We start from the raw sequence: 27,715 nt of genomic DNA on the forward strand, positions 1-27,715 counted from the left end.
TTTAGTCAGCCAAATGGCTTTTCTCCCTATTATAACTATGCTGTAGTTCAACTTCTTCCAGTGTGAAGTAATTGGTAGCTTGCAAAGCTTTGCTTCAACCAACAGTGACAATGGTGATGGGTCCCCACACAATTCTGGCCATGTAGTTTGTAGGGATGGGTGGATTTATAAAAAAATATTAATACTATACGTTTTTATTTTAAAGATTGATTCTAATGTCAATGGGAACGATGTCATACCTTTTTGTATTTCATGAATAAAACTGTCTGTGTTAACAATGTTCTGTTGTCTCAACACATCTAGTACATACGTACTCTTTGCCACTGTTTTTGTGTTGTCTACACTCAACAACATATGAGTCACACATGAGCAGCACACCACGGCATACACCCTGACTAGTCTAATCCCACACAGAATAGCTGTAATGGGTTATTATTGTTATATATATTTTATAATTATCTTTATTTGATTTCATGCTTTCTGCCATGAGTTTTGCTTACAATTTCAAACACCTCATATTAGTTCTATCCTGTATACTCCACTGGATCTCTGCCTTCCCTTCCCAGTCATGCCAGACATATCTTTTTTTAAATTTAAATTTAAATTATAATTGTCTTATTACTATTACACTTATCATATTATTTAGTTATAAATAAATTCGTAAAAAAAAAATCCCAATTAGTCAATATGAGTTTATCCTGACGTTCTGTAAATGATTGGACCTTATTGTGCAGAATTATGTCTGATAAATATTTAATTCCCCTTGTACTCCAAGTGTCCCAGTTGAGCTCTGCATTATGGATTTTTCGGATTATTCCATAAAGTGTTCTGGTCCTAGGGATATTAAGTTGCACTCCTAATGTATTTTCTATTTTAATCAATGATTCTAATGTGCTATTCATAACAAAATTAGATACGTTTATATTGTTTTTGGTAAAGCAATAGCTGTAATGGGTTAATGAAAGCCAGAGAGAGAACTTGGAGCTGCAACCAAAAAGATGGGAGGAGGAGGGGAATGCCTCAGCATCCTGACCTCTGAAAGAGTCAGTGTTCAGTTGTAGAGTCTGTTCAGAGAGGCTCAGGAACTGAATATCCAGGTACAAAGTAGTGAAATTAATATTTTAGTCAAATTTGATCATCAGCATTTGTTAATGTTACATTTTCAAATCGTAATTGGTCAATATTAGCTGTTACTTTAAAAGACTGGTTATTGCCCTCATAAATCACGTTACACTGCTTTATTCTACATGAAATCCATAATCTACTAAAAGTACTGTATCGGTGTCAATATCAGCGGTTCTGCCCCTGTATTACTTGTTAAATTTTTGTGGCCCACCTTCTCCTGTAGTTTGCAGTCGCTGAGCAGTGCGTTTTCAAAATAAAAGTCTCTCAGTCATCATTCATAGGAGGTTTCAGTGAAAATTACCTAGGATGCTTTTACTTTGAAGTGACCAGTACTAGTAGTTAGCACACCTCGTCCATCTCAGACTGAATTTTGTCTAAGATAACATTATCCCCCCGGTCCACCGCAGCCGACCACTTCTACGTGCTTTTCAGGTAAAGTCAGTTGGTCTCTATTTGCATTTCTTTTTTACAGTCAAGATAACGTTACCATGTTCACGCAGATAGTCAGAAAAGTTTGTAAACATTAGCCTCTGTAGAGGAGCTGTGATAATTGACGTTGTTGCACATAAGTTAACGTTACAGGTTAGCAAGAATGGAACAACTAGCTCAACGACTAACTGATAACTGATAGGGTTTTGACTAATTACATGAAGCTAACACTAAGGTAAACGCTAACAAAAAGCGACAAATTGTGGCTCAGTTTTTATGTAAAGAAATTTTTGTTTTGTGAATGTTGAGAAAAAAAACTCTTCTACATTAGCTAACATAATAACGTTACAACTACTGTTAATTAACATATATAACGTAAAATGGCAGCTAACATTAGCTATCTTAGGTGTTAATCCAGAACTCAAACAGTATACCTGTTTGGTTTCAGTGTACGTTAATTTCACGTCAAACGCAGGTGTAATTAATAACATTAATAATGGCTGCACTCAATTTAGGATTAATATTTGAATGTTTTCGATACTGTGCATGCTGGCTCACTGGCATAACGTTAACCTACTGGCAGTTTAATAGAGCAGGACCATAATTAATGTGATTAGTTACACCTGTGGTGTCTCTGCTTTTACATGTCAGAGTGAAAGAAGAGAAAGTCCAAACACTACATCACATTGTAGTATTTAAAACAAAGGCTAGATAGCAAAGACATACAGCCAACATTAAAGGGCAACTACACCCATTTTCAAAATTCATACATGTTATTCCTGTGATCTAAAGCCCAGCTCAGACCAATGATTTGCAATGAGACGATACTGTTTTAGAATATGGCAGAGAAAATCTGCAGCGGTGTGAACTGGCTGGTTGGTTGGTCAAATTGCTGGTGGCTGGTTTTCCATTCACCACCTGTTTCTACAGTCAGTACAGTCAGACTCATAGGGAAGTCAGCTAGTCAAGCCAAAATGACTGCAGAGGGTGTGTTTACTTGCTGCAGCAGGTGCTCCGTTCCCACCGAGCCCTCTGTTTCCATCCTCGTGGTGTGCCAGTGCTGGACATTGGGTCGCTGCTGCTGCTGCTCGCTGTATGTGCTTAAGCCCCCACTCATCTCGTCATCAATCTTTGGTCTGAACTGGGTGTAAGACAGTCCAAAATTACTAGTAAGCATATCATCTTCCTCCCAATTCCAAAAACTAGTGTGCTAAAATCCAGATGTGTCATGTCATAGTATAAAGTCTGGAGCTGCTTCATGGAAAATTATTTGGTTAAGATGTTCAAGATGACACAGAAAGCACCCAGGGAATGTTCTGAGTATATGGGTACATTTTCTGTTTCAGAACTGAGAACACTACAACAGAATAAAGCTCATTTGGGTATGAAAAAGAAAAAGACAGTCTGTGAGTCCACAAAATCAGGCTCCTATTCATTGTCTATGGAGCAGCTCCAGACTTCATATCCTATGACACTCTGGTTTCTGGCTTTGAGAGACAGTAGCTCATGTTCACAAAATTGATTTAACTTTTCAAGGCCATGGAAATAAATAACAGCTTTCATCTACTAGTAATAGTTTTAAATTTACATATTATAAGCCTTGCTAAATTGTATGACAACTGTTTTTGATGAGCTGCCTCTATTCACATGGTACAGGGTCAAGATTTCCCCAGATGTTTTACATCACATTCAGCTTTGGATGCAAAGTATGCACACCAGCTGCAGACATCATGAAGCCTGTTGGGGTTACACTGACCCCCAAATCTCTCAAGTCCATCAAAGTAGTAGCCTACTCCTCAAAGAGTGAGTATATTCAACAGTTTTCACTTCATATTGTATGTTTTTAAAAAAATTTTTTTTTCCAAAATCAAATCTCACTTAATGACATTTGCCTAATATTAGCTTTATTGATTATTTTGTGTACAAATTATATAAAGACTTGTCAGGTTTTCAAATTCTGGACTGTGTATGTATGGCTCTTTGGCCACAAGTCATCAGTGTATGCTTTTTGTTGGTATAGATCTTTTTTACTGGTATGTTGCCATATACTGTAAACTAAAGATATGTCAAAGTCGGATATTGATAACTTGCATATAGGTCACTTAGTTTAAAAACAAAAAAAATATGTGCTGTGAGGAAATTTGAGAGCATGATTGAATTTAAACTAGTGAGTTATATAAAATTTCACCCCTGTTTGCAGTTGTCAGGGACGGCAAAATTAGCTAAAGAGACTAAAACGTTTTTTTTTGTACCAAGCTGCAAACATGTTTATTTCTGCTGTAAAGTTGGGCTTTTGATATGGGGGTCTTTGGGGGTTGACTAGTGGACGATCAAAGAACTGCAGTTGTTGGTGCCTCTGTGTTGGCTTCATTTTTCAGCCTGGGAGGCTGCTGCTTGGATATTATTGAGGGAAGCCAATGTGACTAGGTGAACTTTTGGGTGCTCTGCCAGGTGACCTGGCCTAGTAGGTATTTGATGGTGTGTCTCTGCATTGTATTTTGTCCGATAAAGAGCGTAAAGCTGCAAACGCCACAGTTGTCAGAAAGAGGAAAATTAGCTATGGAGACCAAAACTGTGTTCTGCACCAGGCTGTGAACACATTTATTTCTGCTGTAAGTTGGACTTTTAACATGGGTGTCTATGCTTATGGAGTCTCAAGTGAGCATTTGAGGAACTGCATTTTTTGGCACTTCTGTGTTGGCTTCATTTTTCCCACCATGAGGTTGCAGACTATTGCAGAAAACACTGTGATGTCACCCTATACGTCATGGTATTCAGATGTTGTGACCTGTGCCGCCTTCTGTGTTGTCACGACCCAGATTGTATTGAAGTACAATGTAGGCAGGCAGTCTTTCCATCTATGTCTTATTAAATAGCTCAGTGCTGTGCTCTGTGTTTTCTGAGCTCTCCTCTGTGTTTGATATCTCATTTGGCATTCCCTCTGTGCGCAGCCCTCGTTATCGTATTCCTATGGAGTGCACTGGCATTTGACATACAGACACCAAAGACCCTGGCAGCATTGCAGATCAACTGCCTCTCACAGCAGTACTCTCTCTCTGCCTCATTGTGTCTCTTCCTCTCATCCTGTCATGTCTCTCTCGTAGACCTCAAACAGGTGATGGACCTAAGGGATCACTGACTGTCACTTGGTTCAGCATTAATTTGATTTGAATCAGGTCACTGTGTGTCTGTGGTGAGAGGAGTGTGTATCTGTGTGTGGCGTTGGGGATGACAGTGAGGGGAGGCATGCATGCTGCTAGTAAAATGAGCGTTTTGACATTTAATTTTTTTTTTTTCATTTGCATGAACACTTTAACAAACAGATGTCTCTGAAAACATGCTGATTTGTACAGAACATACAGCTTCTGCTCACTAGAAGACATTGTATATGATAAATAAATAATGATAAATAATGAAGTGATTACATTTTATATCTAACAGGTCAAAGGTCAGCTTCACTGTGACATCACAATTTTCTGCATAAAACACTTTTCTGGCCATTACTCAACATCATATCTAAGGGACATTGGGTCAGAATTGGTGACACTAATCTTCAGTGCCAACCTTGAAACTGTGCTCATTGTATAGATCTTATCTGTTGTTGGAGGGAAAACGGGTGTGAAGCATCCATGTTTTCGCAGATATTGATGTAAACTGTAAGAGAAACTTGACTGGTGCGCAAAGGTATACAACCGCAGGGTGGTTATTCTAGTTTTTTCTGTTTATTTGGCTAATTGCTTATAATGATATAGGAAACCATGGTTTTTAAATGTTGCATCAACATTTTGGCAAATTTCCCAATATTCCTCGTTTATCACTTGATTACTTTTTAATATTAAATCCTACAATTTCCATTTATGTATTCCTTTTCGCAGGAATCATAGGGTCCTAATAAGGTAAAAACCTCTGGAGGGATGACAGAGGAAGGATCCATCTTCCAGGACAGACAGACATGCAATTAATGTCAAATGCACAGAGTAGACAAGATATGAATAACAACTAGAAAAGCACTCAGAGAGTGCAGACCTCTGCCAAGTAGGTGATATTCCCTCCCCCTCTGCATCAGATTTTGCAGCCTGCATCACATTTAGGTTATTAGCATCACTATCATTATTAGGTTATATATGTGGTAAGTTGTAAAAAGAGGAAAAAATCTGAGACATTATTATTTATTCATTTATTTTTCCCTTTCTCCTGGTCAATGTAGTTAAAGAATAAGATAATCCTGTAGAAGTAATAATGATACAGTGAAGCAGAGGTGACAGCGGGTGTGTGCAGGTGGGCGAGAGAGAGAGAGAGAGAGAGAGAGAGAGAGAGAGAGAGTGCGGCCGTCCTGATTAGGTGCGAGCAGTCAGGTGTGCATCCTTTTGTCCATGGTCAGTTTGGCGTGCTGCCGCAGTGAGGAACGAGCCGAGGAAAGTTTGGGTGCAACAATGTTCAGATGAGCACAGAGATGCTATCGGTATGTTGACAGTCATTATTATTTGTTGAATGTATACGATGCGCTAGAGTGGTTTGTGTAGAAGGAGCCCATTCAGGTCTGCCCCGCCCCGTAAGACGTAATTATTCATTACGGTGTGTGTGTGTGTGACTGCGCTTTAAATGTTTGTTCATTCACGTTTAGTTGCGTTTCTGTTTGTTAATAGCTTAGCGTCTTAAAGATGTTTACAAATATAGTTTGTTGCGACATGTTCTAATTTAAAATCATTAGTGTTGATAAATATATGAATGAATGAATGAATGAATGAATGAATGAATTAATTAATGGATTAATAAATAGAACAAACAAATAAGATGAAAATAGTAATGATTAATTCCTTGGTTAATTCCTTTGATATTAAAACATTGTTTATTCACATTTGCGCTTAAGTTCAGGTTTAATAGCAATTTCAATCTTTGGAGGGTGCAAATTAAAGGACCAGATTAAACCTAATTTGATGTGTTGATTGATTGGTGATATGTAGTTTTCCCCTCTATCAATTGATTTGTGAGTTAGATAATTTGATTTAAGACGAATTAAAACACACTTTAGTGGGGTTTTAGTTACCATATTGATATTTTATTTGATGTCTAATGTGATGGTCTATTTCATCCTACAGGTTATCAACCTACCCATCACCTACCCATCACCTACCCATCATTTACTTGAGTAAATAAAAGACAAATGAGTGGAGTTGAACCGCGTCCTCTGTGTCCTTCTATGCTGTATTGAGCTTCGGCAGGCATTGGGCAGTAAACCCTGGGATAGCTCAACAATATGCCTTCACCATGGAGACACTGTGGTGTATTTATTTCGTTTTTATTTTGTACCAACACAGAATATAATGTTTTTTTTGTATTTTTCACTTTCTTTTTTTCCAACACAGAACGTTAATTTCAACTTTAGAATTACAACAATATTTAGTAAGTAGAACAAGACGCGCTTTCCGGCCACCAGATGGCGTTATTTTCATCATCTTTAGAAATTGGAATTGCTGCTGAGGCTGTTAGATGATAGACTATCATCTGTTCCTTGTCCCATTGTCCACCTTTCCTGAAAATTTCATCAAAATCCGTTCATAAGTTTTTGAGTTATTTTGCAGACAAACAAACAGACAAACGCTGGCGAAAACATAACCTCCTTGGCGGAGGTAACAATAGTAAAATTACAATGTGCAGAATTAGAATAACAATGTCATGTGAAAAAGTCCAAAAATATTTGCTAACTTTCCCAGCCTTTTCTGGGGCCTTCAGCAGCACCCTAAAGGCTTTATCAGCAGATGGAGTTTGCTTAGTTTTGATGCAGATGGCTCAACTGTCATATACAGTACTTTCTGTTGTTTGAGTTATGTTAGTGTTAGACTTAGAGCACAGTATGTTCTTACCCATACAACTCTACAGTCCAAAACATAAATCACGTTTTCATGTTTGTTTAGGTGTTGCCTATCTTTCACTATTTTCCATTTTGAAAAGACAGTGCTGATATTCACTTTACTTCTCTGCTGGTGGTCCCCTCAGTCCATTTATTTTTTTGAGCCTCCTTCCTTTGAGCAGTTAACCTGTTTTAAATGTAATTTTAATTTTTAATTTAATTTATTGAACAAGTTTGACAACCCTCAAGGAAAGAGGTCCCCTCTCACTGGTCATTGTTTAGATCAGCAAAAATAAAGCACTGAGTCACTGTTGTGATGATTTAATTAGCAATACAAAGTAGTAAATTGCACATTTATTTTTGTGAAAAAATTTGAGTACTTCAGAAAGATTATGGTTGATTTTGTGGTTTCGCTGCATAAATCATCTAATTAAATGGGTTCAAAATGTCTCGGAAATCACTTAAAACAAGCCTTATTCATTTTTTCCCCCCTTTGGTTGTATGAACACAGTTATTTGGCACTGAGTAGGGACGGAATTAGTAAATCAACAGTATTAGCTATTGAGGTGGTATTTATAGCCTGTGGCGTGTATTGGGATGAGGCCAGATGGACAGCCGTGATCCTATTACCTCTGTTACTTGTCACTGTTGTGTGTCTGCTTCTAGATCCTGCATTCCCACAGTAGAGAGTACACATGGACAGGTTTGGTTCTTCTGTTCATTAACTCTGGGCAGACCTCTGGGTTCTTTGCCTGTTCATTCAGAGAGCAGGACTCACCACAGTTCATGGTACGTGTCTCGAAAGAAGGATTTTGTTGATCTTTGGTGTTGTGACTAGATGCTTGCATCAGTGCATTGTACTTTGTGCTGTGTTGCCTTTTAAGTGTTATGTGGGGAAGCTATGCTCTCACAGAAGGGGGGAAAAAAATCCATTCTTAGAAGCATTGTGAGCCTTTCTTAGAAGATCATGTCTCCATGCAAAAATCTGAAATTCAAAACCCAATCCTCAACATTATGATCGCCTTGTAAGACCGGGCTGTACACTCCTCACTGCTGAACCAGTTGAATAGTAAAATGTTATGTAAACATGTGCATTTACACCTCCTCAATAACTCATAAAAACAGGTTATATTAAAGAGAGTTTCTTAGAAAATAGATTAAGTAGAATAGAGCATATGTGTTATACAAACCATATGAGTGAGCCAATGATAAATAAATCTTTAAATAAATAAATAAATAAATCTTCTGCTTCAGATGCAGTGCCGGTTGGTTGATTCACCACGGCTCTGCCTCTTGTAAAACAAGCAGGTTTTATACGTCCCTACTTTATGAAGAGGACAGGAAGGTAAAGTTAGGTAGTGAGCCAGAGTGTGAGTGCAGAAATGTTGTTAATTTCTACTAAAAAATTGTGGATGTGATTTATTACTAGGTTCTGTCCTGAAATTGAGTGACTGCAGGGGTATGAAATGTTAAAATATTTTGTGAAAAAAGTCATAAAGTTGGCAGTAAAACAAAATAAATTTAAATTTAGAAGACCAAGAAAAAGAAAATATTACTGTATTTGTGTTAAAATCGTTACACCAGCTGCTCTGACAATATTTTTTATTATTTGCAATAACATACTTCAGGCAGCACCTCAGACTAAAGCCTGAAAAAATATGACTCAAACAAGACGGCTTTGACAAAAAGGAAAGCATCATTTCCTGGTGGTGTCTACACTTTTGCATGTATGATATTCCAGTTTTGCATGAACGTGAGATTTCCCCTTGTGCAATGGAAAACAGCACAGAAAGAAGTGTCTAAAGATTAATGATGACAAAAGACGAAAACATACAATTGTTGTTAAACTGTTTAAATAGCTGGCTTAAAAAGAAGCAGTGATTGTCATGAGGATGCTTCACATTTGAGACATTGTTATCGTGTTCCTGTTAAATATGTATGATAACTTCATATTCATTTTTACCCAAGTCTGTTTCATGTGGCTTATCTATTTTTTGGTTGGTAGATAGGGAGACGTGGTGAGATGGAGGATAAGAGATGTTAAGATCTTATCTCCATTTCCTTCACAGGAAATGTTCTCTGGGTGGGAATAGGGAAATGAAGGATCTTTTAAAAAAAATCTAAGAAAACATTTTGTAACAGTTCTTGTGTAAATGTTTTTCTTACCCTCTCTCTCTTTACTTGTTCACAAGTAAACCATTTCATTCATAAACATGATTGTTGATATTTCAATAGAGACATTGTTTGTTTTTAACATTTGACAGGGTTCTGAATTTAGTATTGTTTTATATTATACATGTCCATTTACAATTCAGTTTATTATTAGATCACTTCTGAGGCAGATTTACATACTACAAACAAAGAATTCCAGTTGCTTACTTTTCAGTTGATGCACCTACAAAATGATTGACAAATAGCCACTTTGTTAGCATGCAGGCCGCAGTAACATTAGCCATCATAGTAGAAATAAAGAACACTTTGCAAGACGGCTGAGCTGTTACTTAGAGTTTGTAGAATTCTAATGTACCAGTTTTCACTTGGCATATCCGGCACTTGACTTTTTGGGGTTGTCTTTATAAATTTTGAAGCTATTACAGAGGCTTGACTTTTTAGACATCTTGATAGTGTATCTGTAAGCCTGTCACAGGTGGTCAAAGTGTCACAGTCACAAAGCTAGGCCTGTCACTAAGTTTAAAACTCCTTGTCTGATAATAGCTAATGATAATTGTTGATGCATAATGAATTCTGTTGGATTACTATTTCTTAATTTAGGGCTTTTGGGGGTACAAAGCTATGAAGCATTTGGGTCAGCCTTATAAACAAACATACATACTTACTTACAAACAAAGAAAAAGACATACATACACTCATTGCAAACGAACAAATAAGTACACACACGCACGCACACACATACATACATACATACATACTCTTGCAACACTGGCATGGTTCCAGTGATGCATGATTAGAGCTGATTACCAGCATACCACTCTTGCATCCTCCCTCCTTTCTGGCACATTTTGCAGCTGAGGAAAAGCCAAGCATAGATGGTTGTAGAGCTTAAATTGTTCCAGCACCTTTAGTAGAACGTGATTGCCACACAACACCAGCATTATTCTCTGCGGAAATATATTGACAAGGGTGGCTGAATTAGTGAGGCAATGAGGAGCAAGTGTTGTGCGTTTATCGCTAAGTCTGCTTGCTCTGTCTGCAACAACAAGTTGCTGTTTGTCACTTTGATCATGAAAGTTCATATCAACAAGCATATATTTGATAGACATCCGTGACTGTGAGGATTCGGCAATGGTGACATGCCGCTACTGAATGTCTTAAGGGGCAATTTTAAGCATTCTGCTTGCCAAGACATGTTCAAATCAGCATGGTAATTGCAGTGTCTTGGCTGATTAATTTGTATTTCAAAGGGAAGTTTGTATCCTGACCGAATGATTTTGATTCAACATTTAAGAGAGCAAAATCCTTTTTAGTAAGGCTTTCTAGCAAAGGCATATCTTTGACCTTTATGTAGTAGTTGACAGCCATGTGCCAGAGTATTCCTTGTTGCCTGTATGGAGATCAGATGTTAAAGTGGAATATATGCTTGTTGATGAGGCACTTTACCTGAGGCAACACCACTTACCTCTTCCCACAGCAGACGAGATGATGAAAATGAGGTGTGATGGGTTATTAACACTGCTGAATATCACTCAGACCTCGAGAATGGAGATGCATTTCACCGACTGAAGGCACACTTAGAGCGCATTGCCCTGTCACAGGAAATTAAAATGTACACACACATGTAACTGTATGAATAACTTTCACACAACTTTTAACACACAGTAAGTGCCTTTTCATCAGTTGTGTGGAAGTGAACAAGTGAATGCTCAACCGCAGTTACGTCATGGCTCATCCATGGTAACAGAGTGGCTTTCAAGAATCACCGCAATTAATACTGGGCGGTTAATTATTCTTTTCATTTTGTTTATTTTGGCTGTATTTCTAAAGTGCATTTTAGATTGGCTGTGCTCTTAATATAGTTATCGATATTCGCAATTGTTAACATCAATTCGCAAGTTTTTAAAAAGTGTGAAACCAGAACTTTTTAAACTTTTCCAACTCTAGCAACCATTAAAATGTTTAAGCAAAATGTGTTTTGATTCATGTTCATCGTAATCATATAATACTTTATTTGGGATTCTGCATCTTAAGCAGAGAAAGGGCATGTGTTGAGACACATCAGCATTTACTATGACAGCTATTGCCCCAAGGCACCAGCCACGACATTGCCCTCTTCATCAGACTCACCATCAGCACTCAGTGTTATTCAGCTTCCAACCATCGACTGACATTTACATTTAATAATTATGCAAAGTCACTTCAGGTGCTGGATGCAGTGTGCAGAGATTAGGGCGAGGAGATAGCAAGTACAAGGGCAGATAAGATATAATGTAATGTACAGTTAAAGGCCTATACAGGCACAGAGTGGAGAGCGACAGAGAGAGGAAGGCTAATAGTTGTAGTAAGTATTTTAATGGACTGTTAACCAGCTTATTACCTTTTGTTGGTTTTACAGACTTAGTTTCCAGTTAAGAATTAGATAAATTGATTAATACCCATTTACAGTTAGTTTAAATGTTTGTTTGCTCACTTCCCACTTTCTCTCTTCGGCTGCCTGCTTGATTTTCATCATTTGTCCTAGTCACTATCTCCTAAAACATGCAAATTAAATCATAATTATGCAGACATTTTAGAAAGTAGTATGGAAGGGCTGCTTTCCATCTTGCCTGGTTTGCCATTTCTCTGAGACCTCTGCTTAAGAGTCTGGCTGCTTCCCCAGACTCGCGGTCCCTTTTTGTGTCTGGCCAGCTGGTTTCAAAGTAATGTGCTGAGGTTTGATGTTAAAGAGCCATTTCTTTTCCCATGCCGGTGTAAAATCACCATCTGTCTCAGTGTCTGCTCTGATTTGAGTGGTCTCTCTGCCAGACCGGCCTGCAGATGCAACCTCATGAGTCCAGCATCACAGCCCGTTGTCTGTGCAATTTTATACAGTATGCATTTATGAATACTATATTTTTTGTACTATAACATATTCTCAGTATAGAATTATTCAGACTTTTTGCCCAAGTCACTGTTACACTGTAGTGTGCCCAGCCTTTGATTTACATATATGAAGCTATATATTGCAGAAAGAGTGCCTATTTTTGATAGGCAAATACTATAAAAATTTAGATTTTTATACCATTTACAGCCACTTACAGTTGTTTCATTGTGCCTCTGCACCAACTATGCCCCATCTTGTGTGTAGTTATTGTGGCCTAGCTGGTTGTCCAACAGCTCTGCCTTAGTTACTGTGTTATGTTTGAATGTGCTGAAAGTGGGTGTTCATTATTTATGTTTAAATTTTGGTGAACAGGACGCATCGGTTTACAAATTATGAACTTGAACATAAGCAACTCTCACTCTCTCTCACTCTATCAATGCTCTTTTTACGGTACCCGGTATATCAACACAACACTGATAGTGGTTTAGCGATATATCTGGATCAAGATATCGGTTCAGTGATCAACAATCCAATATTATCGGGGCGCCGGTGGCCCATGTACAAGGCTGTTGCCGCAGTGGCCCGGGTTCGACTCCAGCCTGTGGCCCTTTGCTGCATGTCACTCCTTCTCTCTCCCCCCCTTTCACGCTTGTCTGTCCTATCCATTAAAGGCTAAAATATCTTTTAAAAAAAAATCCAATATTATCGATGCGGTGTAAAAACATTGATACATGTTGTCAATTTAAGACAGAATTTAAAGCCTTTTTTTTACATAAGTATCACTATTTCCATTCACACACACCGTCTTCTTAAAAATTCAAACAGTGCAAATGACCTAGGACCAGGCAAGATATTTGGAGGATATTTACTGATACTGTCTCGTATCGATTGGAGGTCGCTGAATTAAATCATAATCAAATTGTAGGGACTATGTCAGGGATACTTACTTGCTTTGCCCTGGGGTCACTTTTGTAAAATGACAGGAGACCAGGGGCCAGTCGTACTAACCTCGAATGGGTATGGTGTATGCAGGGACGTTTTAAGATCTTTAGGACATGTGGCTTAGAACAGACCTCTGTTTGGTTGTCCAGATGGTCCTCCCTTTGGCTTTTTTTTTTTGGTAAACAAGCTCTATTTTGATGCTATTGAATGCACTCTGGCACCTCATTTACATTAAAAGTACAGGCCAGTTCATATGGATATTTGAATGACTTTAATGATCAAATCAATAAGGTACAGATTCTAGTGCAGAAAATCCCACATTTATGTGCAAATTTTGCCTGCTGGGTCAAAATGTTGGCCACATCAGCAGCGACTTTGAAGTGACACATTGAGTAGAAGCATCGGACCAGTCTTGCGGCGTGACCAGCGTGAATGATCACGTTTTTTTATTTGAAACAAGTCAGAGACATGAACATAAACTATTTCATTTTTGGGGAATTTAGCTCAAAATTCTAATTTTGAACCATTAATATGAACTAGTTCATTTTATTCTGTGTGAACTGAACTTTGAGCTAGCTCTTATGAAGTGTGAATGGGCACAACACTGCCATAGTTATTGTCTTTGCATGGATATTAGGCTACTGCCAGTCGTGAATTATGTCACAAACTGTGAACTATCCCTTTTATCAAAGGTTGGCTTTATGTCCCCCAGGTCATCACATACATGTATATATGCTGTGTATTTGTTCACTTGCTTACACAAAGAGGTCACAAACACATGGACGCACACAGTATTTTAAATAACAGTTATAAAATGCAGATAAAAGGCCCTTGCCTTGTAATTTGTTCCAACAACAGCCTTTGAGAGAAGAGATTAGCATGATTTGCATTAGCATATTGGTAAAAGAGGAAAGAGCTACCTTTAGACTGGCGGTTAATTGACTCAATTTCGAATGCACGCTTCTCTCTCCCTCACTCTTTCACTCCATCTTTCTTTATCTCTCTCCCTCCCTGTCATCCTCTGGGCTGAATTAATGAGAGATCAGTGAAAGGATGTTTACAAGATTAACAAATGCCTCAACACTTAGTCTGTGTATATGAGTGTCAGTTGGGGTCTGTGTTGTCCCAAAGGGGCTGTGAGGATTACACCAGCATGCAATTTACCAGATGCATTAGTTTTCATCACAGCACTGCATAGCACTGAACTGAACTAAAACCATTATACCTAAACAATCTGAAATGACTTGTTTATTATGTAATGGAATTACTGGTAGAACTGTCAATAAATAACACAGAGGCCATGAAGTATCTGCCCCCCCTCTGTTTGTACTGTCTGGCCAACCCTAAATTCATTAATGCTCTTTGCTCAAGGGAAGCTTACTATCAAAGTTATGCATTTCTTTTAAAACCTCACCTTAATCGCATTATAGCGGACAAACATGGCCAGTTTTTGGGAAATGCTGCTTGATTGATTTTGATGTTGCTTTATTTTTCCTGTTTCTCATCAGTGATCCTCCTCTCGCTCTTGCTCTCCCTGTTTCTTGCTGTCTGTCTCTCCCTCTGAGCCTTTGTAGGCTTAGCAGTGATTCCACTAAAGAACATTTTTATACAAAATCTGCCACCTCAATCTGGGACTGTTCCCTGTATGTAAATGTGAGTTGGCATCGTAGAGGATATTTTATTCTTGCTTTTCTGGCTTTTATGTATCACAATTAGGCTAATTCATATCCAGGAGGATGCCCACAAAGCTGAGAGAATGCGAGTACAAAGTAATATGTTGGTATCAAGCAAATTTCAGCGAGATACAGATCTTGGACACCTTTCCAAAATATTTCCTGCTCCTGCTGTGTTCAGCTGAGCAGCTGTGGGACAGATAACTTGGAGTGAAGAGAGTCTCAGAGCTTAAGTTTGGTCTACTTTATGAGTAATTGTTAAGGGTTTGACCATGAGGTTAAATACAGCTCCAATACGTTTTTTAAGGGCTGTATGCACGTTCGCACAAAAATATCCCCCCCCCCCCCACACACAGCAAATATCCCCTCAAGTTAAGGAGAGCGACAGGTAATTACAATTGGCTAAAGGTATTGACATCACCGAGGCAGAGATGAGAGGAGATGCTCCACTGAATTATTCCTACTAATTACTTTCTCCCATACACCTATGGGAGCTGTGTGTAGAGGTTTAGCGTGGTTTACATGTGCATGTGTATTTGAGTTTAAAAAGTTAATTTTGTGTACATGTGAGATATGCCTGTGTTCTTTGCCTCCCATTGCCACAGGGAAAGCTGTTGTAGCTGTCTGCTGTTGCAGGCTTTGAGAATACCTTTCTGCCAGAAACATGCAGAAAGGCATCTTCAGAAGCCTTAAGCAAGTTGAAGGCACACATTTTCCCTGAACAGCTACACTGTAAAACCAATTTTAGCTTCTTTTGAACTCTGAATTACTCCAATACTCTGTAAATTTGGCAAACATTTTTGTTACAGCACTATTTATTTGGCTTAATGTAATTTTTCTAGTCTTAGGCTCAACTCCTGTGTGAGTCAGCACTGTATTAGTGGTAACAGGTTTAGGTATGAACTAGCTGAACCTACTCGATTTGACTGAAATCGGTTTGCAAACATTACTAGACCCCAAAATGTATTCAGCATGGATCCATCTGGAAAATATTTTAAACTAAGGATACTCTGCGTGTTACACATGTGTGCCCATGATCCTCTCTTATCTACAATGTCTGCATATTGCTCTTATTAGAGCCCAAGGAAGATGACCCCATATGACAGGAGGTCTGTGAATTATCCAGAGAGGGAATCAAACCTGCATACATTAGTATGTATATAAGGTTAATCCCAAGACTGGCAAGGCCTCTTATTACTCACTTTTCATCTAGATCAACCTCTTGTGCTCTTAACCTCTTGTGAGGCTGGGTTTCCATAACAACCTCTCTGACTTGCATATTCATTCCCAGAGAATATAAGGTGATGGAAAGTAGACTAAATGGTGTGTGTAAGTGGATAGGAGGCAGTTGAGGAAGTTGGAAAACGGAGCAGAGAGGTATGTAGATGTTAGTGTGTGTGTGTGTGTGTGTGTGTGTGTGTGTGTGTGTCTGTGTGTTTGTGTGTGTGTGTGTGTGTGTGTATGTATGTATGTATGTGTGTGTGTGTGTGTGTGAGAGAGAGAGAGAGAGAGAGAGAGAGAGAGAGAGAGAGAGAGAGAGAGAGAAGGGTAATGATGGTGGCCACGATCCAAAAAATGACAATGCTTGGGATCAAAAATGGAAATGCAGGTTTTTATCCCATTATCGCATACAGGCTTAGTGAGTGGCGTCTTAGTGAACAACATGCTGGTTAATGTAGTAAACAAACAACTCAAAAATGGAATACATGTAGCATGATTGTAGTGACAAGGGCTTTGGGTGCACTTTTTAATGATTGTGATCACCGTCAGAAACTAGTCTCAAGCAAGAGCATCTTCACTGCATCCACTTTCAAATGAACAAAGCAATCAATAGTTGATTCATTATACATACCTTTTGACTTCTCTCTAGTAAGAAGCAATGCAGACTTCTTGGTCAATTTTGCATAATCCCACTCAAATCTGATTATTGGGTACTGGTGTAGGATTTAAAAACAACTACATTTTTGCAGCCATGTGATTTGAAAGTGATGTTTTTATTGGGGTCTGCAGTAACAACCTAAATACAACCAACACTGGAGAAATTTAATAGGCTATTTCTCAATCTAGGCTGCTGTGATATGGATTGAAGACAGTAGTATTCACCATGTGTGTCTTGCAAACAGCAGTATCTAGTGTTCACTCTATTTCACACTAGTTCACACAGTTTCCTGTGGTATGTCTGTTTGGCTGATGCACAGACTAATGTTTTAACTCACTGGAATTCAGCACACAAGCACATGAATATAAATGTGCACAACTACTAAATGCTTCCCAATATGTGTTTTTATATGAGTGCATGTGTGCCCCATTTGTCTCTCTCTCTCACTGCCCTCATTATATCTCCCCTGAAGATGCTCAGACATCTATGTGTTAAACCTGTGGTTCAGTGGCAGGGCCATCTACATTGTGATCCCTCATCCAAGCTGTTTGTGAGTGCAGTGAGCTGTGCTTTGCTTTTTCTCGCATTACCACATTCACTTTTCATCTACAATCCTACCTTTCCACAGTTTTTTCCTGTTCCGTCAGGTGGCTGTGCTTTGTGAAGCAGAAAAAGGCATTGGACGCAACAGCTCTTAATTCACTGCCCTGAGAAAGAGGGTAATCATTTTTTCTGCTGGCTATTAGACTGAAGGACCACAATTTCACATGCAGGCAAATGCACACACACACACACACACACACACACACACACACACACACACATGGGAACACATACACATGTATATAAAACACACTCAAAAGAGCACACAGATCCCTGTGGACCTAGAAGTGGAGGTGCTAGGTCATTATTGTAGCTTTAGTGAAATGAACACTTCATCTCCAACCCCTCTCTAGAGGATATTGATTAGCCGTCCCCCTGCAGATTTGCGTGTGTTTGTGTGTGTGTTGTTTTTCAGGTTTTGGGCATGCATCCCAAAGGAAAAATAGAAATATGAGTAACATACAGTAGCCCTTACCCAACCTCCATATGTTTATGTTGCTGCACCTACAGCCTCCACAGGCCCCCTCCTGCCTTACCTTTATTTCTTCCTTGATATGTTAAACAGTTTAAATTAACAGCATATTCATGTAGCATAATCCAAGTCTTAGGTCTCTCTTCATATCCTCATTACATGCCAAACACATGTATTTTTGGTATAATTATTACTGAATAGGCCACTGCAAAACCCTCTCATTCCTGCCTCTTTGTCAGCCATTGGCAGGAGTCCTGCTCAGTAATAACTCTCTTTGGTCAATCTGGCACAGTGCAGCCAAGGGGCAGCCAATGAATGACAATCTATTAGTAAGTGACCATCAGGACAGCCAATAAATGGCCATCCTTCCCAATATTCATGAGGGATTTTCCACAATTTAGGGCTGGTAGGCTATAGTGGCAGACCTGTAATCCCCAGTATCATTTAGAAAGGAAAAATGGTTACAAATCAGTCAGCCATTGCCCATATTAACCTCATTTAATATTTTTAATACAGACAATACACAAAATCAAAAGAGGTTATAGTGTTTATACCGGTTTATGTTGTTTTTCTTCAGGCATGTTATTCCATGATGCTGCAAAACTGCAACCATGCTGTCTCAGCATAACCATTCATAGTGTCCTCTCAGTCTTCAGGATGACATCTTTATTGTCAGCTCTGTTTCCTCTGTAATTTCAGCGACAGATAAATGTCTGGCAACTCAGTAAATGTGCATTATGTTGTTACCCCTCCCACACCAGCCCATGCTGTCTGAGTCGCGTGTGCTCCCCTTCGTCTCTTGTCAGAGAATCTGCCCCCTTTGCCTACATCACCATTGTCTCTGAGGTGCATTTGATAATAAAGTTATTTTTAACCGCGCCTATTATTCTCAACATCATAAACCATCCACTGCTCTGGGCCGACTGCCAGTACTGTCATTGCTGTGTAATAGGCAATACATCAACAAGTGTGTGTGTGTGTGTGTGTGTGTGTGTGTGTGTGTGTGTGTGTGTGTGTGTGTTTGTGTGTGTGAGATCTCAGCATTTTTAGACATAAAGTGGGCATGTAGGAGTCTGGAATTACTAGGTGTCTCACAGTGCTCATCTTTTTATCAATGGACTACAACTAATACATGTGCACTGGGAAATGTGAGTAAGTGGCCTGGTTAGAGATGAAACCTGTGACTCATAATACACTATATGATATATTATGTTTTAATGACTGTGATATTTATTAACTCTAAGTAAATACACAAGGAAAAATTAAGACATTAATAGTTGTTGGTTTGTTGCTCCGGCATGTGGCAGCCTCCAGCTCTGAGAATGAGTTTTTTTTTTTTCACACCCGTTGCCCTGTGCAGTCATGTTTGATATGCTGCTTCTCTCCCTATTGCTCAGCTCCTACTGCTGTACTGTAATTACTGCACTTGGCAGACAGTCACGACACATTGACAACAGACGAATTTTGGGTGCAGGGAGGGGCTAAGCAAAAGAAAAGAGAGATGTGGGGGAGGGGATGGGTGTTGGGAGGAAAAAGTGCCACAGAATGTTTTCACAGAATTTAACTTCAAAATTAAAGCACTGGGGAAAGTTTTAAAGTAAGCCTTGCAGCCAGATTTAGGTGGATATATGTTTATGACTAAGTGTTTGCACTTGACAATGTGTGGCATAGCGGTGACATGCTCACCTTGATATCAAGGAAGTCTGTGTGGCAGTGTTCATATCTGATCATTCCTCATCTTCCACACATAATCACCAGCTGAACTGCTTCGTGTTGCCTTCAGCCATTGTTTATGGAGAGTGATGACACCAAATATAGGTGCTGGGCAAAAATAGGTGTTGGGCAGTGAGACATGTTATACGGGGTTGGCACAAGTTTGAGTAAGAAATGCAAAAGACCCATTCTTTTAACACAAACAATACAAACTGCCGTTAAAAGCAGAATAGCCCCAATGTTTGCACAAGGATATCGATTCATTACCTCATCTGAGAATATTTATTTCAAACACCCAAATATTTGACCCAAACCTACATTTTCTTCCTATATTGTAGGGCTGCACAATTATTCAGTACATTATAGATATTGCACTATGGCCAAGTGCAATATCGACATTGCAGGAGCTGCAATTTTTTTTCGTAAAGGTAAAATGTGTCGCAACATACCATTATAAATGAGGCATTGTGGTGCTACAGAAATGCCACGCCCTACAGATTATATTCCAGATGTAAGGGAATGTGCTTATTTGGCACAGACCCCAGAGAAATTTGATTTTCATTCTGTGAAAACAAAATGCAAAAATGCAATTGTAACTCATATCACAATTGCCCCCCCCCCCCCCCCAAAATGGAAATGTCAACATGTTCAGCACAAGTAATTCTGTGTTAGAGTGTTGTTTCACATCCCAAACACAGAGATGATACTTGATCACTACTACCTAAACTATTAATCTGTTACTATTAGTTATCTGTCAGCTGACCAAAGGACTGATGAACAAATTGTTTTAGCACTAGTATATTGGCTCTGATGGAAAAGTTAGGCTTCTTTATTTGATCTGAACTTTTGGACGTTTTAGTTTGAGCCAAAGTGCGGCTTCTTCAACTCAGGGAAAAACCAAGGCACTGAGTGGGCTGGATGAAGGCGTTTTTGAGGTCAAATTGACTAAGCAGAGAGTTATTTTCTTCCTCCCAGAGGTGTTTTAAGTTGGTTAATGTTGCAGTGTGTGTGTCGGTCAGCCGGTCTTCTTTGTTTACATTACTTCTGATCTCTTTTCCGCACCGGCAACTTTAGTCTCTGGGTGGTAGCATAAAAAGTATTCACAGTATACTTCAGGTTCATCCTGTAAATGTATTTATTAAGATATTAAATTAAAACAAGCTTGCAACCGTTGCCTTTTGTGAAGATAAATAATAACTTAACTCTGTGCTGTAGGCTTTCTGGGTGCTACACTGCCCTCACAATGGAGTTATGCGTCTCTCTTTCCATGAACATCACATTATTAATAAACACTTAATAATAGATTATTAACATTTGTGAAATGATGCTGTCCACATCTGCATCGTGATGCATCTAAGAATTGATTATTTCCCCCACCCCTACTCAGTGTGGAGTGTATGAGAGAGTGATGATGGCTACACTCAAAGCAGACAGGTGCTGGTGGTCAGAGCAAAGTAGAAATAGAAGCAAAGTAGAAGCAGTGAAGTTGTCAAGTAGTAGTAAATATTCACTGTAGGTTTCAGGTTGTTGGGTTAGAGTAGGCAAACTTGTGCAGTTTGGCAAATATTCAGTTGGTGCGATTCATTTTAAGAGGTTGTTTATTAAATTTGATAATCTCTTCTGGTATTTTCTTTGTCGGTACATTTCACCTCGAATTGCAAGCAGGAATTGTTTTACCTTTATGTCATGAGTGCTGCAATTGAGTGTCCTATCTTGGAGTACAGTTAATATTTGTGAGTATGCAATTTGTTGATGCAAAGAAGTAAAATGGTAAAAATCATTGTGGACATCTGAGCATAAAGAAATAATATGAAGGAATAGAGCAGCACTGGGGATCTAACAGATGAGAAAAGCATCTGTGAGTTAACTTCCAGTCGCACCCTTTAATGCACTCTCTGCACCAGGTAATGTTGGTGCGCAGTGGCAGAAGAGGGAAATGGCTTTTCCGAATCGATGATGCCTCTCAGAAAAGAGTTTTGCTAATGCATTTACCAGAATTGCATGTTCAGACACATTCTCTTAATGCTTGATGAAGCTGGAAAGGATAAAGACTTTCAACAAATCAACAAGGAGTTCAAGGATAGAAGAAATAAATATAGTGGTCAGAAATCTATATGCCTTGAAATTGTATGTCTCAAACAAATAAAAGTATTGATCCTGTAGTCATTATAACAATGCAGAAACTGTCTAATAATCTAAAAAATTAATTTGCAAACCTTCGCATACAGAATCGACACACCAAACTGAAAATGTTAACAGCAACTATTAGTGATGAGTAATACTCGCTACTCATTTGCAAGCCCAAAGGTTAATAGAGCATGGGCTCTTGTACTATTCATTGGAAGCATGAAAACATTGAAAGCATTTCAGTCTACAGAGGACACTGAACAAAAACATAGTGTGAAAATCTATTCGTCTGGTAACACTTCCTGTCGAAAGCATCTGGCCAACAGATATCAAAGCCAAAGTAAAGCCTGGGATTAGAATCAGTGACAGCTAATATCCTGCTGGATATTTCATGGTTGTATACTCTTGCATATTAAGTAGGGGTGCTCCAATCAAGCTTTTAAAGGCTGATGCCAGTACCTTTTTTTACTGTTATTCAGCTGAACAGGGTGCACGGAAATATTTAGATATCTCTGTTTCATGGTATCTGCTGAAATGCATAATGGCAGCAAGCAGGCATATCAAACAGTATTTATACTGGCAAGTCATTGACACACAAAGCTACACAATTAAAGAGAGATTGAAGCCCTATCCATGAACAAACTCAGGATGCACTGAAGGGCTGTCACTTTCAAATGATGTCTTGATACCATCTGTGCACCATTGTTTTGCCTTCTCCTTTAACGATGCCTTAAAATCTTGAGCACATAAATGCCTCATCTTGTTTGCATAACTGAGAAGAGAGTCACATTAAATACTATTCCATTTTTTTTTCATACACCAATCAACACAGCATTGCACAGTGTAATTCACTTCCTTCCAGTTTTTGTGATTCAATATTTTACCTCCTCTTGATTTCACTGGCATCTATTTGTATGCAAATTAATTGTGTTACATCAGGCAACTGATGGAAGCACTAGAAACTGCAGGGTTTCAGGCATGTTAGGTTATGAATGTGAAGTTGATCATATTCATCACTTTAGTTGTGAGTCTTGTAGGAAGGCATTCAACACCGGTAAATCTGGAGTTAGAATCAGTTCGGGGAGATGTCACACACAAAAGAGCAACATTTTAGGCATGACTGCGCAGCACTTACATCAAGACCTAAATGCTGCCCGTGCATCAGGCAGCACAGTTGAAGTCAGACGTGGATCAATCAACATGAGACTGGTGCATTGTTGTGTTCAGCAGTTGCTTTGGTATGAAATTCCTGTGGTAAAACGACACTTGTTAGCATGTTGACCTGAGCAACCCATGAGCAACTAAAAGCCCTCTCAAATTTGTTTTCTACAAAATATCCCTTGTAATCGCAGACTACAATCCTGCAAATAATTACTGTATAATTCACGTATGTTATAAATTAAGTTAATGAAATCTGCTTCAATAATTCTGGATGTGAGGTTAAGGCATTTTGCAGCAAAAAGCCTTATCTGTGTAGAAACTGCCCTCTAGTAATGTGTAGCAGTTATGATCTACCCTTTTCCCTTCTATTTCCATTACTCACAGGGATGGGGATGGTTGGAGCTAAAACACTGTGTTTCCTCCCAACCTTTATCTGTTTTTGTATCGGTGAAGATGACTGAGGGAAACAGTAAAAAGGGGGCTGCTGCAAAGACTGAATAATGCATCTGCAGAGACTCACTTAAACTACTTGAGAATCCCACAGAAAAGACCTCTCGCTAATGAGAGTGTTGTTTGTTTACATTTGTTTTCTTATGGACATGGCTGCATCCATACATTTTAAGCTGAGATTTACCTTGTGAAAGTTGGCATGCCTGAGTTGTTTTTCACAACAGCATTTTTCACATCCACACATTTGCACCTGGCAAGGATTGTCTCTTACCCATCAAGCCCCAGGAATACTTTCCGCACGGATGGTTGCATGGACATGAGGTGACAGGGAATTGTGACAAGAAAACGCTTGGATCTTTTATTCTCCGTGTGGTTTCTCCTCACGGCAAACCGATATTCTTTGGAAAATGTATGATGTGCACGGACAGGCGAAAACCAGCAGCACGAGACCCCCCTCAAAGGGCAGTGTCTGATGATGTGACGTTGTTTTGTCCGTAGAAACGCTTGCAACCCTCGGGGATGTGTCAAGCGTAAGTCAAGCATTAGGCAGCCTCACTGGAGCAGATGTTGGCTAACTGATTTTACTTAAGGGAACCTTATCATTTGTGAGTCAGCATAGGTTGTTGTGGTCCCCTATCTTGATTGGTGGGCTGATTATTTGGGTATTATAACCAGTTGCACCAAGTTGGATCCAATTTGTTACCATCTGTGCCAGTTGGTGTTGAGTTGGGAGATGAAATGATAGTTCCCAGTGTCGAATAATTCTAATTATTTACCGCCTGATCAAGTTGCTGCATGTCATTAATCATGAAGATGATTTAAAGATTATTTACTTTTTATGACAGGAATTGGGACCGTTGACATCACGTGTGTGAGCGGTAAAAATGATTAAAAAAGCTTTTTGAAAACATCAGGTAAACAGTAAAATCATGTAGGTTGCGTGTAGACTGTATATAATAATAGACGTAGCTACTGTGATGTCACCCATTGGTTTGTGACATGCACACACATAAATGTGCATCATGCCTTCAGCTGGCTTAAGAAAACACTTTTTATAAGCAAAGTCTTTTAGGAGTTCTGATGATTACATGACTGTAAAAAATAAAGTTATTGATAAACTTTGGCTAAATTATTACATGATTAGTCACTCCTAATAATAATTGTTTGTGTACAGAAGTAGCAGATCACATGACCTGGTTAAGTTGTCTGAGACTGCGAATGTGTCCACAAATACTCATATACTGATTATCTTGTAAAACAATTTTATTCTGTTAGCAAAATATTTTGTAAGACAAACATAGAACTCCTGTTTCTGAAGCATTTAAATAAATGATTTTATGATATAAGTGTATTATAAGTAATCCCCCTTTCACACACTTTTTAAAATAAATTATTTTGCCCTCTAGTTTTAATTATTTGCATTCATCAGTAGGCTATTTGTGGCAGTCATGTTCTCATGTATTGTAAAGCTAAAATGTTTTGCAAATGTCTGAATGTTTGCTGAAATTGCAGTTACAGATGACAGAAATCTGCCAAGTGCAACAACCGTATTACTTTAAATCTCTGAGTGCAGCACTTGTTAGAAAATAGTGTTTTTCATGATGATACTCACCAGAGTTTTGTGGAGAGCTGGAGGTGGGACAAAAGTTGATGGAGGAGGCTGCCTCCTAATTCTCTATGCAGGAAATACCTTGTATAGAGACTAAACCTTTTTTTGTTCCAGGCTGATAATATGTTTTTTCTGCTGCTAACATGGGTGTCTATGTGGATTGACTCACTTTTGGAGCCAGCCTCAAGTGGCCATTTGAGGAACTGCAGTTTTTGGATTGATTGCATAGGCAGTTTCAGTTCATCCAGGTTTTGGTGCAGAGCCACAGCACACTTAAAATTCACCTTATACTGTCTACATCATTCCATCAACCATCTCATTCAAATGTAGCATTATTCCTCTGTTTCATTTCCCTTTTCATTCATTTGTTGTATAAATTAGCAACACAAACTATTTTTCTGTGAAAATGATCTGTGTCTTTGTTTGATCCAATCCCAAAGATTTTGTGTTCTTCTGGAATTGGGGTGTTGCCTAGCGACACATTAATCATAGTGTGTTGTCCTCTGTATTTACTCAGCCATTCAATATGTGCTCCTTTCTAACTTCCAAGGCTAAACAAACTGTGGATGTTGGAGGAAATGTCATTATGTGTGGGATATCTAGTATTTGTAGATTTTAATAATCCGAATGTCTTTCCCTGCTTAAGTGTTTCTACACACACACACACACACACACACACACACAAGAACACAAACCACTTTCATATTTTTTGAGTGATGTTTCTTTGCATGACGCCCCAGATCAGAGCTCCAGTCTGATATGTCAAACTGACACTGGACTGGATTGTGACCCAGATACAGTATGTTTCTCTCACAGCTGACAGATGCTGATCAATAGTCATAAAAGCTCAGGAATAGAAGGCTTAGTAATGGTTTATATCCCCGGTGAAAGGGATCAAATGGCTTGATCTTTATGTGCTAATGAATAGTGGCTTATATTCAGTCTGTTTCTCATTCTTTCTCTCCCTACATGAGCTAATAAATTAGGAGAAACACTTTCCCTTTTCTGTCCCTCTCAGTGTTAATTTCCCGTTATATAACCCCATTTAATTTCTTTTATCAATTTTGCATGGATAAGGGTGCATACAAGCACACACAAAGATAGAATGCTGTGGGGTTTAAGGACAGCAATGGAGTAAACAGTGTGAAATATTTATTACTGTATGGAGGGAGGATGCCAGGCCATAGTTCCACATTGTAGTTGGAGGCGAATATTATTAGTTGCAAAAGACACATCCACATTAACCCCCCTCCATTATTATTTCATCAAGACTCCTGATGCTTAAGCAGTCATGGGTCAACAGTGTCTCACATGTCACAGATACAGTTACAGAGTTATTCAGCTAGTTATGTAATTGCAGGCCATAATTAGATCTGTTACAAAATGTATATATTACTTCAGTCAGAATATTTAATTCTTTTAAGGCTCGGAAGATAGCAGAGTTTCTATGATGACATGACTTTTTAAATGCACATATATGTATATAATTTTATATCACACTCCATATCCCTGTTGTTGAATCAGCAGCTTCATTCTTTGACATCGTATATATGAAAGTAACAGAGAGGGGAGGCTTTGGGAGAAAGTGCCTTGATGAATTAAATGTAATCGTTTGGACTTAGAGTTTCTCCCTTCTCTAACCGCAGTACCTACATGAGCATTTAGATTAAAAAATCTGTACTACTGCATTTTATCCAGCAGTACATATTGCATTTTCTATGTGAAAATTGAATTCTTATCTGCAGTAAGTACCTTATAGAACTCATAAATGTGGCATTTTGAAACCAAAATTCATCTCACTTTCTTTAAGCAGAGAATGAGAAAACAGAGCTTCACAGTTGTTTTAAATTTAATGGTATTGAACTTAAAGAGCTGAACCGTTTGTACGCAGATGGTAGCTACCACTGTATCACAAATCATGAGCTACTAGTAGGCATGTACCTTTGGCAGTATTGTATCTTCCCTGACCTTTTCTTCTTGTTGCTTGTATGCATATGCATCCCCATTTAACATGTGACACATATGTATGGGGTGTGGTTGTGAAGGGTGTGTATAATCATTAGGGCTGGGCATGGTTTAGAAGATAAGGATACCAGTACCTTTAAGTGATACCGATTCTAATCGAGTACTGTACTTCATTATGGTTAATTACTAGGCATATAGTATAGCCATACTTTTAAAGGTTTTGGTGGCACCTTAGCATGCTGAGCTGACAGCCTTGCCAAATACACTGCTTGACTTCAATACACCACAGACTGTATTACAATGGTGGGCCAAACATGCATCATATTAGTTTAAAGAACACTTGCAGTGATTGGCTGCAAGCAAATCATACAAATAGTCTGTCTTTTCTCAATCTGGGTACAGAAAGATCTACAGAAAGGATCAAACACAGGACTAGAAACTTCTCTAAGCTGACCGGAGAATTTTCAGCACTACTTAGTAGTGGTTACTTTGGTCGATACCTGAAAGATGTCAAGCATCAATACCCAGCCCTAATATTTAATTTTTTTTTTTCTTGGCAACTCTTTATCTGTGACCAATGGAAGACACTTTGATAGATTGATAGTTTACATACTCCATAGATGAGATATTTCTTTGCTGACGTAAATCACTCCTCTGTTTGGTTGTGACTTATTGCCT

The 27,715-nt window shown here is 38.7% G+C and overlaps 1 protein-coding gene across 1 annotated transcript in view; it reads left to right on the forward strand.

The window, feature by feature from the left end:
• Positions 1-1,468: 1,468 nt before the first annotated feature.
• The window catches only part of shank3a (SH3 and multiple ankyrin repeat domains 3a), a 243,694-nt gene continuing 217,447 nt past the window's right edge, over positions 1,469-27,715 (forward strand). The window contains exons 1-2 of the mRNA XM_049574188.1: positions 1,469-1,557; positions 3,211-3,357. The gene's annotated coding sequence lies outside the window, so the exon portion shown is untranslated. The remainder of the gene's footprint in view (positions 1,558-3,210; positions 3,358-27,715) is intronic.

This window comes from Epinephelus fuscoguttatus, linkage group LG4, assembly GCF_011397635.1.
Source record: "Epinephelus fuscoguttatus linkage group LG4, E.fuscoguttatus.final_Chr_v1".
Classification (NCBI taxonomy): Eukaryota; Metazoa; Chordata; class Actinopteri; order Perciformes; family Serranidae; genus Epinephelus; species Epinephelus fuscoguttatus.